At 46.2% G+C, this 15,236-nt stretch overlaps 1 protein-coding gene across 9 annotated transcripts in view; it reads left to right on the forward strand.

The window, feature by feature from the left end:
- The window catches only part of SRCIN1 (SRC kinase signaling inhibitor 1), a 324,300-nt gene that overhangs the window by 53,201 nt on the left and 255,863 nt on the right, over nucleotides 1-15,236 (forward strand). For 2 of the 9 annotated variants that reach the window (XM_063138585.1, XM_063138583.1), the window contains exon 1: nucleotides 664-722. The exons of the other annotated variants lie outside the window; for them this stretch is intronic. The gene's annotated coding sequence lies outside the window, so the exon portion shown is untranslated. Of the gene's footprint in view, nucleotides 1-663; nucleotides 723-15,236 lie in introns of those variants that run through there. 9 annotated transcript variants of the gene reach the window in all.

The following is a 15,236-nucleotide window of genomic DNA, read 5'->3' on the forward strand; positions in this document are numbered from 1 at the left end:
AACAGTTTGGGGGTGCAGGTAGGAGGGCTGACTGGTGAAGGAATGAGGTAAGAGATAATAGCATCGGTAGTCTCACACAGGGCATTAAAGGCATAAGTACCAATTTTGGGCAAGCAGGCCTCCTCCCTCCCCCTCCCCCATCTCCTATCCCATGTATGTAGTCTACACAAATTCCAGTATTTCAGGCACCACATGCTTTCCCCCTGCCCCCATTTTTAAGTTGGAGGTTTATGGGCATAGGCCTCCACGAGGAATATTATTCACCTCACACTTGCGGTGGGGGAGGGGAGGGGTGCGTGACCCCCGAGCCAGATGGTAAGTGTATGAACCGAAGCTGGACTTTTGATAAAATCTTCTGTCTGTTGCCGTGGCATGTTGGTGAACAAACACCCAAGATCACAACACGTGGCAATGTAGAAATGACAGCCTTCTCTCTCCTTTGCCATCTTTCATCATGTTTGTTTTAATTCTAAGTTTTTAAACAAAAATATTTCCTGATGTTGTTTGTTTAAAAAAAAACACCCCACACACCACGCCACCGTTTTATCCAATATATTTATCTCCTGCACCCTCCGTTCGTCCCCCCACCCCACCCCACCCCACAATTCATTTCTGAACTTGTTTGTTCCTGAATTTCCTCCTTTCCTGTCCTTAACCAGGCGTCGGGCGAATTGCAGGAGGGAAGAAACCTGGACTCTGTTCCCTTTGTTTAAAGTCACCAGGTTAGTACACGGGGTGGTTGTATTAGTGGGTGGGGTGGACCTGTCAGACCTTCTCCCTTCCATCCTTCACTGTTGAACTGTTCCTCCAAAACCACCTCACTCGCCCCATCCCCAATCACCATGCTTTTCATTGCAACCACCTCACATAGCACTCGGACCCCATTCCTAATTTGCTGGTTTTCTAAAGTTTGATTAGAATCTTGGTAATGATGATGTCAGAAGGAAACCTCTGTTGCTTACAGATTTGGACGAGACGTCTTGGAATTTGTTTTACTAAGGGGAGGGGATGTTTTGTTCTTAAGCATTCACTGACTGGTAAAGGTCATCAGAGCTGTGCTTCCGAGCCATTCTTGCCCAATGAGGGATCAGGACTGTGGACACATAATGATGAGCCCCAGAGCAAGCGCGAGTGATCTCTGCCCCTGGTGCCTGGGCACTCCTGACCTCTTTGACTTGGTGTTCCTGCTTGTGGCGACGTGCGTCTGTGGTGCTTAGAGTCGGCAGGCAAATAGAATTTTATTGGCAGCGTTGGCTCTAGCTTTTCAGGGGTCTTTGGGCAAAATGACCTTGCATTCTCCTCTCTGAATAGCCCCATCCTATTGTTGTCCAGCATTTTTCCCTGTCCTCTCAGACCGATCCACACCATCACCTGGAGGGAGAGGACAAAGTGAGCAGAGGGCCTGCTCCTGACATGGCTCACTCTCTTGGAGTGGGCACGTGAATAGACAGTGACAGCAAGAAAGTGGCAATATCAGGGAGCTCTAGGGGTTCACAATGAGCCCCCTACTGGGGAGGTGGGCCTTGGGAGATGCCCAGTGATGCCAAATCCTGGTACTGGCCTGGTTGACTGGTCTAAACTCTTAGCCAGTTGCCTGGAATGTGAGAAAATTTCCACCCGAGTGATTCTTGCTGTGAGTGCACATGTGTGTCTTGTAGGATGGCCAAGTGGAAAAGATGACAGGGCTCCTGCATTTGAGTAGAAGAGGGGATATCAGCAGGGGCAGCCTGCAGAAATCCTCTCTTCTACACAATTATTAAAGGTGCAGGAGCTTTGCTCTCTTTTGCATTGGGCCACCCTCACATCTTGTCCTAGCACATGCCTGTGTACTACCATTGAGCAGGGGTTTGTACTCAGTGGCCCTGTAGGCCCCTTCCAACTCTGCTATTCTATGATTCTATGATTCTATGTCACATGGGGGGATGTCAGGTCTGGGATCCAACTTAGGGTGACTATATGGAAAGGAGGACAGGGCTCCTGTATCTTTAACAGCTGTATAGAAAAGGGAATTTCAGCAGGTGTTATTTGTATGCATGCAGCACCCGGTGAAATCCCCTCTTCATCACAACAGTTAAAGCTGCAGGAGCCCTGCCCTCTTGACCAGATACAAAAGAGGGCAGGATTCCTGCAGCTTTAACTGTTTTGATGAAGAGGGGATTTCACCGGGTGCTGCATGCATACAAATGACCCCTGCTGAAATTCCCTTTTCTATGCAACTGTTAAAGATACAGGAGCCTTGTCCTCCTTTCCATATAGTCACCCTAATCCAACTTTAACATCAGCTTTGCATCATGGGAACCACTTTATTTTACAGTATATAGTATATACAATATACAGTATATAGTATATACAGTATATGCAGTCCCTCTGTTCTTCTGCCTTCTTTTAACATGTAGAGGGGAAAGAGAAAGATAGAGATACATTGTTGTTAAAAAGGGTGGTGCCCTAGTTGACCAATTGAAAGGGGCTACACCATTTACAGCTCAGTGGTATAGTGTGCCCATGTACTGTCTGTAAAAACCGTGAATTGTGAATGCAAATACCTGCACTCTGGGCTGCTCCATAGACCTTCTTTCCCTAGCAAGAGGGTGGTTTTGGTGAAATAGCCAGTATACATGTAGGTCTCCCAGCTGGGAACCACTCTTACCTAGGAATAACAAAGTTATTCTGCCATAACAAAGTTACCCTGTTTAGGGGTACTTTGCCCCTGCTTAGAGACATCCTGCCCTATGTGCTGATATGTTTATTTTTGTATACTAAGAGGAGAAACCTAGTAGGTTGTTCATCTTGCTTCCAGTTGCTCTGATCTGGCTGGCTGTTCTTTTATCCCCCACAAACGCTGCAACCTATGGGTTGGAATGATTACACTCTCCTCTTTGCAGCCATCCTGTAGTCTATATATTCAAGCCTCAGAGTAAGTCTGGCAACATTCCTAGTTTCTCCAATGTCCTGCATAGGCGATGTGGTCAATTTTCTATGTGAACAGCTCCTACCTCTGATACTTCTAGGTGGGTGGCCAGATGAAAAAGACAACAGGGCTCCTGCACCTTTAATAGTAGTAAAGAAGAGGGAATTTCTTGCGTGATTATCTTTTACACAACTAATAAAGGTGCAGGAGCCCCATCCTCTTCTGTATCTGGCCATGCCAAATAACTTCCTTGTCCTCAAATTGCTTCCGTCTGCGATTCCTGTTTATGATTCCATAGATCAGCCTTCCACAATAGGGTGCCCTCCAGATGTTTTGGATTACAACTTCCATCATCCTTGACCATCATCTGCTAGCTGGGGCTCATGGGAGTTGAAGTACAAAACACCTGGAGGGCACCAGGTTAGGAAGGCTGCCATAGACTTAGAACTTCTCTACACACAGGAAAAATCCTGTGCCTTACCGTGGCTTCCTCTTCGCAGTAATCCCACCATTGCGACGCGTTCTTTCACATGCGACCACGTGATTTATTCCCTTCTCCGAAAGGCGCCGTTGTGTTTTAAACAGCAACAACACAGGAGGTCCAATCAAACTTGCCCTCTAGGCTAGTTTGACCCGAAGCTGGCAAATAAACAGCTAGTCCGAAAAAGCGGCTCTTCTAATTGGGCATACTGCCTTTGTTTTTAACAATGGCAAATGAGGAAACAATTGGCAGGGAAGATCTAAGGACCGTGGAGGTCTGCCAGTATGTCATAGTGGCAATGGCTGTTTCTGGGGGCTAATGCAGGATCGTTGTGTCTGTATTACTCATTGCCTACTGCTGGCCTTCCCCACCCTGGCACCCTTCAGAGGTGTAGGAATACAGCTCCCATAATCCCACAGCCAGCTTTACTTGGGAGTAAAGGCCAACCTACATGTTATGTCGAGGGTGAGCAATCTGTGGCCCTCTCAAGGTTGTGCAACTCCCATCATGCCTCACCACTGGCTATGATGGCTGTGGGATTATGGGAATTCTACTCCAACACGTCTGGAGGGTTCTAGGTTGGGAAGGCTGCCTTATGCCATAAATGTAGTGGGATCCAAAAATCTGTTGCTGGCTTCATGGAGTTTTATGGTTGTGGTGGTGGTGGTGGCCGTGGCCGTGGCCGTGGCCGTGGTGCTTTATTTCCTTTTAAAAGGCTGGGTCAATATAGAGACCAGCTGCTTCAGCTCCCTTATCGCTACTGTTGGATCTAGGTGGCTTTATGCTAAGAGACAACGTCTTTAGCAAAATGATTGTGGCTGTATTATAGCAACGCTTTCAAAAAAACAACAACTAACACAATAAAAAATAAAGTAATAGGGAAGAAAAATGCACCGCAGTCCTCACAGCAGCAGCAGCCCCTGCTGCTGCGTCTGTCACAATAATAGATTTTATTTCCGTGGCAAGCGCTGACTTTGAGTGCTTTTGGTGAGGCGCATTTTGAAGCGAGACAGCTGCCAAGAAGGAGCTTAAACCTATTTAAATTAGGTGGGGTGGGGAGAGAGATTTTAAAAGAGGAAACATACAAAAAGAGAGTAGAAACTTGTACTGCCATTATTTATTTATCATTTCTGTCAGACTCACAAATAGGCTCCCAAAAAAAATTATTAGCTGTGGGGAAAAAAAATTACTAGCTGAGAACACATGCCTATTTTATGCATGTTTACTTGGGAGTAAGCACAAGCCTACACATTACATCAGGGATGAGCAACATGTGGCCTTCGAGATGTTGTTGGACTGAAACTCCCATCATGCTTCACCACTGGCTATGCTGGCTAGGGCTGATGGGAGTTGTAATCCTACAACATCTGAAGGGCCACAACTTACCCACCCTGCATTAGGTTAAGTGGCCAAGCTTCACCAGTGTGCTTAATGCTGCTACTGCTGTTTTAAAGGAAAAGTAGTCATACAGGGCCCTGATCCAGATCAGAAATAAAATGCGGCTGCCAGTTTCCTGCCACCTCTCCCACGGCAATTTGTTCTTGAATCTTTTGGGGCAGGGCCGGCGCTACCGTTAGGCCAACTAGGCAGCCTTCTTTACCTAGGGCGCAAACCTCAGAAGGGTGCAGTACTGCCCTTTAAGGGTCACAGTTTTATACAAATGAGCTGTTTTAAGAAAAAAACATAATAAAAGGAAAATATAATAGTTCAGAACAGCTGAATCGAAGTTGGCAATTTTGGGATGTGTGTGCACGTATCTCGCCTTGCCTAGGGTTCAAAATAGTCTGGCACCAGCCCTGCTTTGGGGGAAAGTAGCAGCCTGGAGTACATGACAGTTTTCTGCAGGAAACTGGCAGCCACGTACCATGCTCCTGATTTGGATAGGGGCTTCAACTAAAAGTATACTAAGGCTGAAATCCTTTAGGGATACATGAGAATTTAGTTCCCATTCAAATCAGGCGAATTTCCTGAACTTGAATTCACATTTGAAAGTGCGCTCTTGTGCAAATACACATTTGCGCAAATTGCCCCCAAATTTTTATTTTCACACTTTAGCCTATGGGGGGGGGGAATGCACATTTGGGTTGAGAAAAACGCAAGGAATGTGACCATTGCATGTTCAGCAATCCCTAATCCTATACACATTTACTTGGAAAGTAGGTCCCATTGAACTCAGTGGAACATACATAGGATTGTGCTGTAAATTTGCTTATGGTAAAGTGTAGTTTGTCCCTATGTTGCTCTGTATTAAATGGGGCTTATTCCCAGCTTTAATTCGGCTGCAATCCTAAACTAGAATGACCAGATACAAAAGAGGGCAGGGCTCCTGTAGTTTTAACTGTTGTGATAAAGCGAGGATTTCACCAGGTGCTGCATGCATATAAATGACACCTGCTGAAATTCCCTTTTCTATACAACTGTTAAAGATACAGGAGTCCTTTCTATATGGTCACTCTAATAAAACTGTAATCTAAAACACATGAACACATCTAAAATTATTATAGCAGTACCAGAACAAATAATATAAAAATATATAAATTGTCAGCAAAAATAGTAAGTGGTTAGAAAAAAATATTCACATCAATATTTAAAATAGGAATTAAATACAAACCATAAATATTGGTTAAAATTAGTTTGCAATAAATAATTCTTCAATTCCTGTTTAAAATACAGGGCAGTCTCTACAGGTGCCTCTGGGGGCAGATGCTGGGAGTGGAGAGGTGGGGAACAGAGACAAGGGGGCTGTCTTCACAGTGCTGGGTTGGCACTGCCTCCCTCCTCAACCATGCACTTTCCCTCTCTCGGGATGGCATTGGGTAATCCTGACACAGAGGAGGGAGCGTGGGTTTTCTGGGCGGCCATCTGGGTCTCGGAGCCACCCCTGCCCTCTTCCTGGTTGAAAGCACCCAATCACTGGTTGCCTTCCACGAGGTTCCGCCACCGGGTTGGCCCTGGATCAGCCGCGGAGTGATGTTACACAGCGACACTCACTTTGAAAAAGTTGGGGCTTTTTCAAACCGCAGCATCGCGGGGAAGCCCCCTGGTGGCTGTGAACCTGTGCCTATGTCTCCTGAGTTTGAACATGGAAAACGCTGGGTTACAGAAGGGTGTCATGTGCTTCCCACTGCCTTAGGACTTAGTTCTCCAGAAAGGTCCCAGAACCAACATCCCTGAGTCCAGAGGAGGTCACATTGCCATCCTCAAATTCTGAGGACTGTAGCCACGGACATACCACCACGCTGCAACCACTTCTGCGTCATTACAGCCCGAGGCTGCTGAAACAGACTATGCCCCATTATGTGAGAAGTCCTCAGGGAGATGGAGCTAGGCAGCCTAGAGGAAGCTAAAAAATACTTAAGGCTCAGTCACAATCTGCTGCTTATTGGAGTAACATACATGTAAACTTGTCTGGCTTCTAGCCCCAGCATCACTCTGTTCTATAGTGCTGCTCTATTTCCTGTCTCCTGGGAAATCTGAGTCCTGCTTAGTCTGAATACACTGAATCTGACATGCCCCAGGAACCAGACCTCAACTGGTGACCAACTACACCAGTCCATTACTGAAACAACAGGACTTGCTGGCTGAAACAGAACACCACTGCACAGCAATTAGGCTTGAGGCCCAGTATTGGGCAAAAGGTGGGATACAAATAATAATAATAATAATAATAATAATAATAATGATGATGATGATGATGATGATGATGATGCTTCCATTGGTGCAAATGGAAGGTGTTGTTGTTGGTTTTAAAGCCTAGTTCTGACATGTGGGAGGATTGAGGGGTTGGTTGCAAATGGGGAGGGAAAGGGGAATCCTCCCATTCCTAAGCTTTCTGACCCCCTCAAAAATTGCACCTTTCATGCAGCAGTTAGGCTTTTTAAAAAAGGCTTCCATTGATATAATGTGCCACCAGCGTCTTTGTTGTTTTTGCTGCTGCAGACTAACACGGCTCCCTTTCTGCCATTTCAGATCAACTTGGACTTTGGATATTATGGGGTCCAATCAAAAATAATTTCGGGAGGGGGGGAATTAGACTCCTAAAAGCTAATATCTGAATGCACTCACTAATGATTTTAGGTTAGAGAAAATGTCAGCTGAGGTCTGCGTCACACACTCAGTGCCTCATTCAATGACAGGTCACATGAGGCCTTCAGGCAGAACGTATCAACTCCCTCCATTGAAAAGTGATGCAAGCTACTGTGATGGCTGTTTCCAACACTCAAGTCAGTCAGTGGAACAGAAACCAAATGTATGGGCATGTGTGAAAATGTTTATGAAATTTTGCAAATATTTCATAATCTTGGGGAAGCTGAATGGAGAAAAATTCTTCATTGCCTCTCCAAAATACCATGACACTGTATCAGTTCATATTGCCAAACATATACTTCTGTTTCTCCTGTGTTGCCTGGGATATGGACAGCTTCCTTTCTGGAAGTACATTTATTGTGTGAATGTCATATCCAACCTTCAATTGGTGTTGGGAAATGACACTGCTTTCCCATAGTGATTTGGAGTGCAATCTGCAACACAATAGTGCTAGTGTCATAGGCATCTGCTGGACAGCGCTTGTGGTGACAATGATGGAGAGCAACACAACTTTCCTCTAATGTCAGTGCCGTATTGAGCGTCATCACTCAGGGGAAAATCGCATTTGCATCTCCGCCAACGCATTTGTCCCTCAATACTTCCTCTTTTTAAAGAAGCAGTAAACAATGTGCTTCTCCTGCACACAGCAGGAGTTAGTGGCAACTTCCATCTTTAAAAATAAGTCGGACTTACTGGTTGTTGTTTTTTAATCATGCGAAGAAGGTTAGAAGAGGCAGATGACATTGTAAGAGGGACTCACAAAATCTGTGAGTGCCCAGTAACGAGCGTGCAATAAAACACTCATCTGATGGAGCACATTGTGTTCCTAAGAGCAGCCACCTTTTAACTGAGCATTGGAGGGGATCTGTAAATTTAACAGGGGCTACAGCGCAGTAGGGACACCCTTTTAATTGATCATCTGAATCAGCCCTAGAACTCCAGGTAATGCAGTGAAACTGATTTGTTGCAAGTTCAGTGCAGACAAAGGAAACTACTCCTTCAAGTGGTACATAATTAATCCATGGAATTAATTGCTACAACTTGTCGTGATGGCCAGGGGCATAGGCAGCTGTGAATCCCCTACTTTACCTATGTTTGGAAATTCTCCACTGCTCCACTAACCCCACTTCCTTCTTCTTTTTCTTAAGATGTTGCTCACGTTTGTTCAATGTACCTTTTTTTGGCTGAGCTGAGTAATTGGCTGGAAATGAATGAAAGCCGCCAACAGCTGATTGCCCCTTATTAACAGCGCAGTAAAATTCCAAGCAGGAAAGCTCCATTGGCAGATATTGGAGATGGGAGGAAGCACAGATGTAGGCACAAGCTTCCTACTGCTTGATTGTCTCCTATTTGTTTTTCAGGGTTGCTTTGCTTTGCTTTATTATGAGGGCTCAGTCCACCAGTGTTGTGGAGTAGGGTAGAGAAGACACTTTTATATCTTTTAATATTTGACTATAAATTCCATAACAGCTTGAATATAAGAAGAGCAGTGCTGGATCAGACCAAAGGCCCATCTAGTCCACTGTTTTGTTTCCCACAGTGGCAAACCAGATGACCATGGGAAACCCACAGGGAAGGTGTGAGGATATAAGCTGTGAGGGGGACGGGACCTCTTTTCGTCCAGGGGCCAGATTGCTCTGTGGTCCAAGCCTGGTGGGCCAGATGCTCAACCTTCCATGGGTTGGACTGGGCAACTACACAGGCTGGATTAGGCTCAAAGGCCAGAGGTTGCCCTCCTCTGAGATAAGCCCTCTCCTGTTCTTAGTCCCCAACTACTGGTTATTCACCTGGATGTAGCATATAGCCATAACACCTTTAGTAGCCATGATAACCCTTATCCTCCATGAATTCGTCTAATCCCCTTAAAGCCATCTAAGTTGATGGCCATCACCATATCTTGCGGCAATGAATTTCATAAGTTTACTATGCATTGTGTGAAAAAGTGCTTCCTCTTGTCTGTCCTGAATCTACCACCAACCAGCTACTGGATGACCCTAGGTGCTAGAGCTATGAGAGAGGGAGAGAACGCCACCCCCACCCACCCCATCCACTTTCTCTACACAAGGGGAACCACACAGGCTGGATTAAGCTTGAGGGCCAGAGGTTGCCCTCCCCTAATATAAGACTCTGTCAGCCTGAGGGCAGGCTTCAGTTCTGGAGAATCTCTCACGGGCCACATTCTAGTGGTGGGTAGAGCCAAAGGCAAAATGGAGCTGGGTTCAGCACACAGAATAAATCCAAATAAGTCCACAATTTCAGTGAAACAAGGAAGCTTCCCAGGTTATCAAGATGTTGCTTCCAACAAAGTCTACTGCCCATTGCTGTGGTTTAAATACGGGGAACTAGCTGCTAAAGATCACTATCGGACATTCTATCCTGGCAGGGAAGACCGGCTCTTGGAGGGTCGCTGCACCTCATCAGTTGCCTCTTTAGTTGATGATGCATCTTAGGACGCATCCCGAAAATGGCCTCTCCTGCAGAGTCCTCTTGCTGCCCTGTTCCTATGGAATACGTCCTTGGCTGAGAAGCAAGGGCCTCCGTCAAGGTCAGGTCTCCTATCGGTCGAAGATAGGCTGTATCATCGTTCTCAGTCTCACCCCCTCCCAGCTCGTAAACCAGTGGGAGCCCTGGTAGAACTGAAGTCTCAGGCTTCCCATGGCTTTAGCCCGACTCTACAGCTTCTCCCATGTCACAGGCTATAGCTCCCCCACAGGCATCCTCATTGAATAAATTTAGACGTTCCTCTACTGCCAGGCATTTAATATTTAATTTGGTGTCTTTATTATCAGTTTTTCTCCAGGCTTTAATATTGTAATGTCTTTAGAATCATATAATCATAGAATAGCAGAGTTGGAAGGGGCCTACAAGGCCATCGAGTCCAACCCCCTGCTCAATGCAGGAATCCGCCCTAAAGCAACCCTGGCAGATGCTTGTCCAGCTGCCTCTTGAAGGCCTCTAGTGTGGGAGAGCCCACCACCTCCCTAGGTAACTGATTCCATTGCTGTACTGCTCTAACAATCAGGAAGTTTTTCCTGATGTCCAGCTGGAATCTGGCTTCCTTTAACTTGAGCCCGTTATTCCATGTCCTGCACTCTGGGAGGATCAAGAAGAGATCCTGGCCCTCCTCTGTGTGACAACCTTTTAAGTATTTGAAGAGTATTTCCATACTTTTTTTTTTTACATTTTCATCAACTGCATTTGTTGATTGGTATTTTACTGTTGTTTGGGTCTTTTATGATGGTAAGCTTCACTAAGGGCATTGGCCAGTTGGTTAGTATATATATCTAATAAAGAAAGAAAGAAAATAAATAAGAAAGAAAATAAGCTATGAGGCCATCTAGAAAGTCTTCTCTCACTTGTCAAGAAGCTGTAACTGCAGAAGTTGCACAGGCAGGCCAGCAGAGAGGCATGATGGAGAAGATTGAGAGAATGATGTTTGTCCTCCCAGGCTGCTTAGGGATTCTTTTTCAACCCTCCCACTTAGCACTTCCTTGGAGAGACCCGGCCATCAGTGCTCCCAGTTGCAATGTAATTGCCCTCCCACAGCAGGCAGCACAGGGAAGAATAATTCACAGCCTCAACGGCTTTTTAATAACTCTGCGCTTCAAGTCAATTTCCATTTTGCCTTTTAATTAAAATTACCATTTTTCCTAACAACAAGAGGCAGGGAAAAAAATAAACATCCAACAAACACTCCTCTCTCTCCCCACCCCTCTTTTATTTCTGATCTTGCTTTAATCCAGGCATTTTGGCATTGGCTGCAGTGGGTCCCCAAGACATATGTGGCTCTCCATAGTAACAGAGCGTTGGAATCCTCTTATGGCCCTTGAGTAGGGTTGGACAGAAGGCAGATCTCCAGATACTTTGGACCATCTCCCAGAAGCCCCTACCAGCTTGGCCAATGGTCAGGAATGCTAGGACATAAAAGCCACAACATCTGGAGATATACTTTCTGCTCATCCCTGCCCTAGGGGATTTATAACATCAATTCACATGTAGAGCCAGTCATGCCAGATTGTCTGAAACAGTCCACAATGTGTGTCTTCGCCCTGCGCACACCAAGAAGACTATGCAACCCAGGATCACCTGCAATCTCATAGGGAACCTCAGTGTGGTCCCTCAGTCTGTGCAGAGACACCTGCGCCCTGGTCTTTTTGTAAAACATTTGCTTTATCCTCTTTGCCCAGGCATATGGCAGCACATCTTAATCACCCACATGTTTAGTTTTTTTTAACAGTTTTTAATGCTTTATGTGTGTATGTTCTGTGTTTTAGAATTTTAAATTTTGTGTACTCGTTTTTAATCTCAATTTTAGAATTTATGTGAACCACCCAGAAAGCTCTGGCTATGGGGGCGGTATATAAGTGTAATAAATAAATAAATAAATAAATAAATAAATAAATTTACAAATATTCAACCAGAGCAGAATCAGGGAACTTTTCTACATGAAGCATTTATTGTGCACTTGTGATTCCTTACTCATGGTTGTTTACTGCTTCTTTAGACAATGTCATGATCCTCCAGTTTCACTTCTATTTTTTAAGAGCACTTTCCTGGGATGGGATGGGGGGTTAGAGCAGGGAAAATGGAGTATTATTTCTGAAAGCGAAATAAAAGGTATTTTCCCTATTTTGGATAGTCCACTATAGCACAGCCACTTTGGGCTTTTCTACATGGGGATTTTAACCAGCCACTTTACCTAGGCTTCTGCTTCCAGATACTTTGTGAGATTAAGATGAGCAACTTTACACATTTTTGGGTGTCCCCCCCCCTTTCTCTGCCTTTCTATATGTTCCATTGCACAACCACTAGGTGGTGCTGTGGTATAGTGGAATGGTACAAAGACACCAGGATTTCATGCCACCATTCACGGAAATACTAGACTTTCCCTGTTAGCGAAATAAACAACACTATAATGGTTGCATAGGAGAGGCCCTGAAGGATGACATCATATAAAGCACCTACAAATTGCTGTGTGTGAGAAACCATAAGCACACAATAAATTCTTCATGTAGAAAGTAGGGGTGTGCACGGACCTCCCGCTCCGCCCCGCGGGCCGATCGGAAAATTTCGGATCGGCCCGCTCCGCTCCGCGCTGCTCCACCCATATTTATTTATTTATTTATTTAAGGATTTTTATGCCGACATTCAGCCAAAAAAGGCTCTCACGGCGGCTTACAAAAGTATTTCTTGACAGTCCCTGCCCACAGGCTTACAATCTAAAAGACATGACACAAAAGGAAAGGGGATTGGGAGGGAGGAGGAGGAGGGGGAAAAGGAAAGCAAATTCAGGCACTACAATCTTAGTTGGAAAGTTCAGCAGTTACAGGTGACAGCAGGAGGGAGAGGTGCTCTCAGCTGGAGCTGGACCCAGGCACGGTGGAGAGGTGCCTGGCTGCTGCTTCCTCCCTCACTGGTGGCCTCTCCAGAGACAGTTGGCAGCAGGAGGGAGGGGGTTCTCAGCTGGAGCTGGACCCAGGCACAGTGGAGAGGTGACTGGCTGCTGCTTCCTACCTCACTGGTGGCCTCTCCAGAGACAGTTGGTAGCAGGAGGGAGGGAACTCTTAGCTGGAGCTGCATCCAGGCACGGTGGAGAGGTGCCTGGCTGCTGCTTCCTCCCTCTCTGGTTCAGAATCAGAGCTCCGCAGTGGAGGGGAGTGGCGCCAGGTAAGGCCAGGAGAGGAGGGTGGGAGGTTTACCGGGCCCTGCCGCCATCGCCGTCCGTGCGGCGACAGTGGCAGAGCCCGGTAAGGGACCAAGGGGGAGGGGGGCCTTACCTGCCTCCATCCGCGGTCCGTTGGCGTCTTCAATTGAGCCTGCGGTTCAACCAGGAAGTCTGGGCCGCAGCGGCCCAGACTTCCTGGTTGAACTGTAGGCTCAATTGAAGACGCCGACAGACCACGGATGGAGGCAGGTAAGGGAGAGGAGGGCGGGGGGGGGGTTACCGGGCCCTGCCGCTGTCGCCGCATGGGCGACAGCGACAGCGGCAGGGCCCGGTAAACCCCACTTACCTTTCCAGCGGAGCTCCAGATCGAGGCGAAGGATCCGCCTTCACCTCGATCCTCTTCGCCACGCTCCGCCGGCCCCCCAATCCTCTTCACCTCCGCCTTAAGGGCAGGCGAAGCCCCCCGCTCCGCTTCTAATTTGCCGGTCCGATTAGAAGCGGAGCACATCCCTAGTAGAAAGGCTCCTAGAGATTCTGTAGCAGAAAAGATGGAAAGGAAAATCTCTTTGTGTATAGAGCTCGGATCTCTGTTTTTGCAACAAAACTGAAAGTAGACACAGCAATTAATAAGCTCATGTGGAAAAGCTCAGAAGCTGCTACTCCAGGCAGACAATCCTCTAGAGGACAATTTGGATAACCCTCCAAGGCTGTACCCCAGTTTCAGCCAGGTGCAGTTAGGTATTTCTCTCCCCCCCCCCTTGGACTTACTGGGTTGGATCTAGATTTAAATATGTGCAACTGGACTGGTGGAAGTAGACATCTGCCCTCTCCCCCACTAGATTCCAACTGGGCCCCTGAAAATGCTACACAGAGGAGTGGGGGCCCTTCTGAATGGGGTAGGAGGCTGAGGGAGAAGAGGGAGATCCCTCAAAATCACATGAAGACATCTTCTATGAGCAGAGCTCCGCTTCCAGGTGGTGCCTCTGCCTGATTATCAGGGGTCTTACCCCTTCTCCCCCTTCCTATCCCTTCCTCCTGCACTACAGTCGACAGTGTTTCCTGACACTCTGTTTAGCATTTTCAGGGGGCTGGAAGAGCTACTGTGGGGAGGAATGGGTGGGGAAGCCCACTTCCACCATCCCAATTGCATGCATCTAAATCTGGATCGAACTCTATGGCCTTAGACCTTCTGCCACCATGACTAGTAGCCATTGATACCCTTACTCCTCATGAATTAGTTTAATCTCCTTTTAAAGCTGTCCAAGTTGGTGGCCTTCACTGCATCTTGTGGTAGCAAATTACATAGTTTAATAATGCGCTGTGTGAAGAAGTACTTCCTAAACCTCCCACCAATCAGCTTCATGGGATGACCCTGGGTTCTAGTGTTAGGAAAGCGGGAGGGAAAAAAACCTCCTTATCCATTTTCTCTACAATATGCATAATTTTATACTCCTCTGTCATGTATTGTCTTCCTCACTATTTTTCTAACCTAAAGAGCCCTAAATGCTCTAACCTTTCCTTATAGAGAGTTGTTCCAGTCCCTTGATCATTTTGGTTGCCCTTTTTAAATATCTTTTATAGCTCTACAATATCCTTTTTGAGGTGTAGGTGATCAAAACTGTACACAAGTATTCCAAGTGTGGTCGCACCATAATTTGTATAAAGGCATTATGATATTGGCAGCTTTATTTTTTGCTTCCTTTCCTAATGTTCTCCAATATGGAATTTGCCTTTTTCACAACAGCCACACACTGTGTCAATGTTTTCATTGAACTATGCACCATAACACTAAGATGACTTTTCAGGTTAGTTACCACCAGTTCAAATCCTATCAGTGTATATGTGAAGTTAGATTTGTTTTGCTCCAATGTGCATCTCTTTACATTTCCTTACGTTGAACCACGTTTCTCTTTAATGCCCATCCGCCTTGGAGCTTTTTGGACCTCTTTGCTATCCCTAATTTAAACACTCTAAATAATTTGGTGTCATCTGCAAATTTGGCCTCCTCACCACTTGTTCCCAACTCCATATTACTTGAACATGTGGCAAGCCATCTCTGCTGCATTTGTAGGCCCTCCTGTTCATTTTGCTATGTG

Source organism: Elgaria multicarinata, chromosome 11 (assembly GCF_023053635.1).
Source record: "Elgaria multicarinata webbii isolate HBS135686 ecotype San Diego chromosome 11, rElgMul1.1.pri, whole genome shotgun sequence".
Classification (NCBI taxonomy): Eukaryota; Metazoa; Chordata; class Lepidosauria; order Squamata; family Anguidae; genus Elgaria; species Elgaria multicarinata.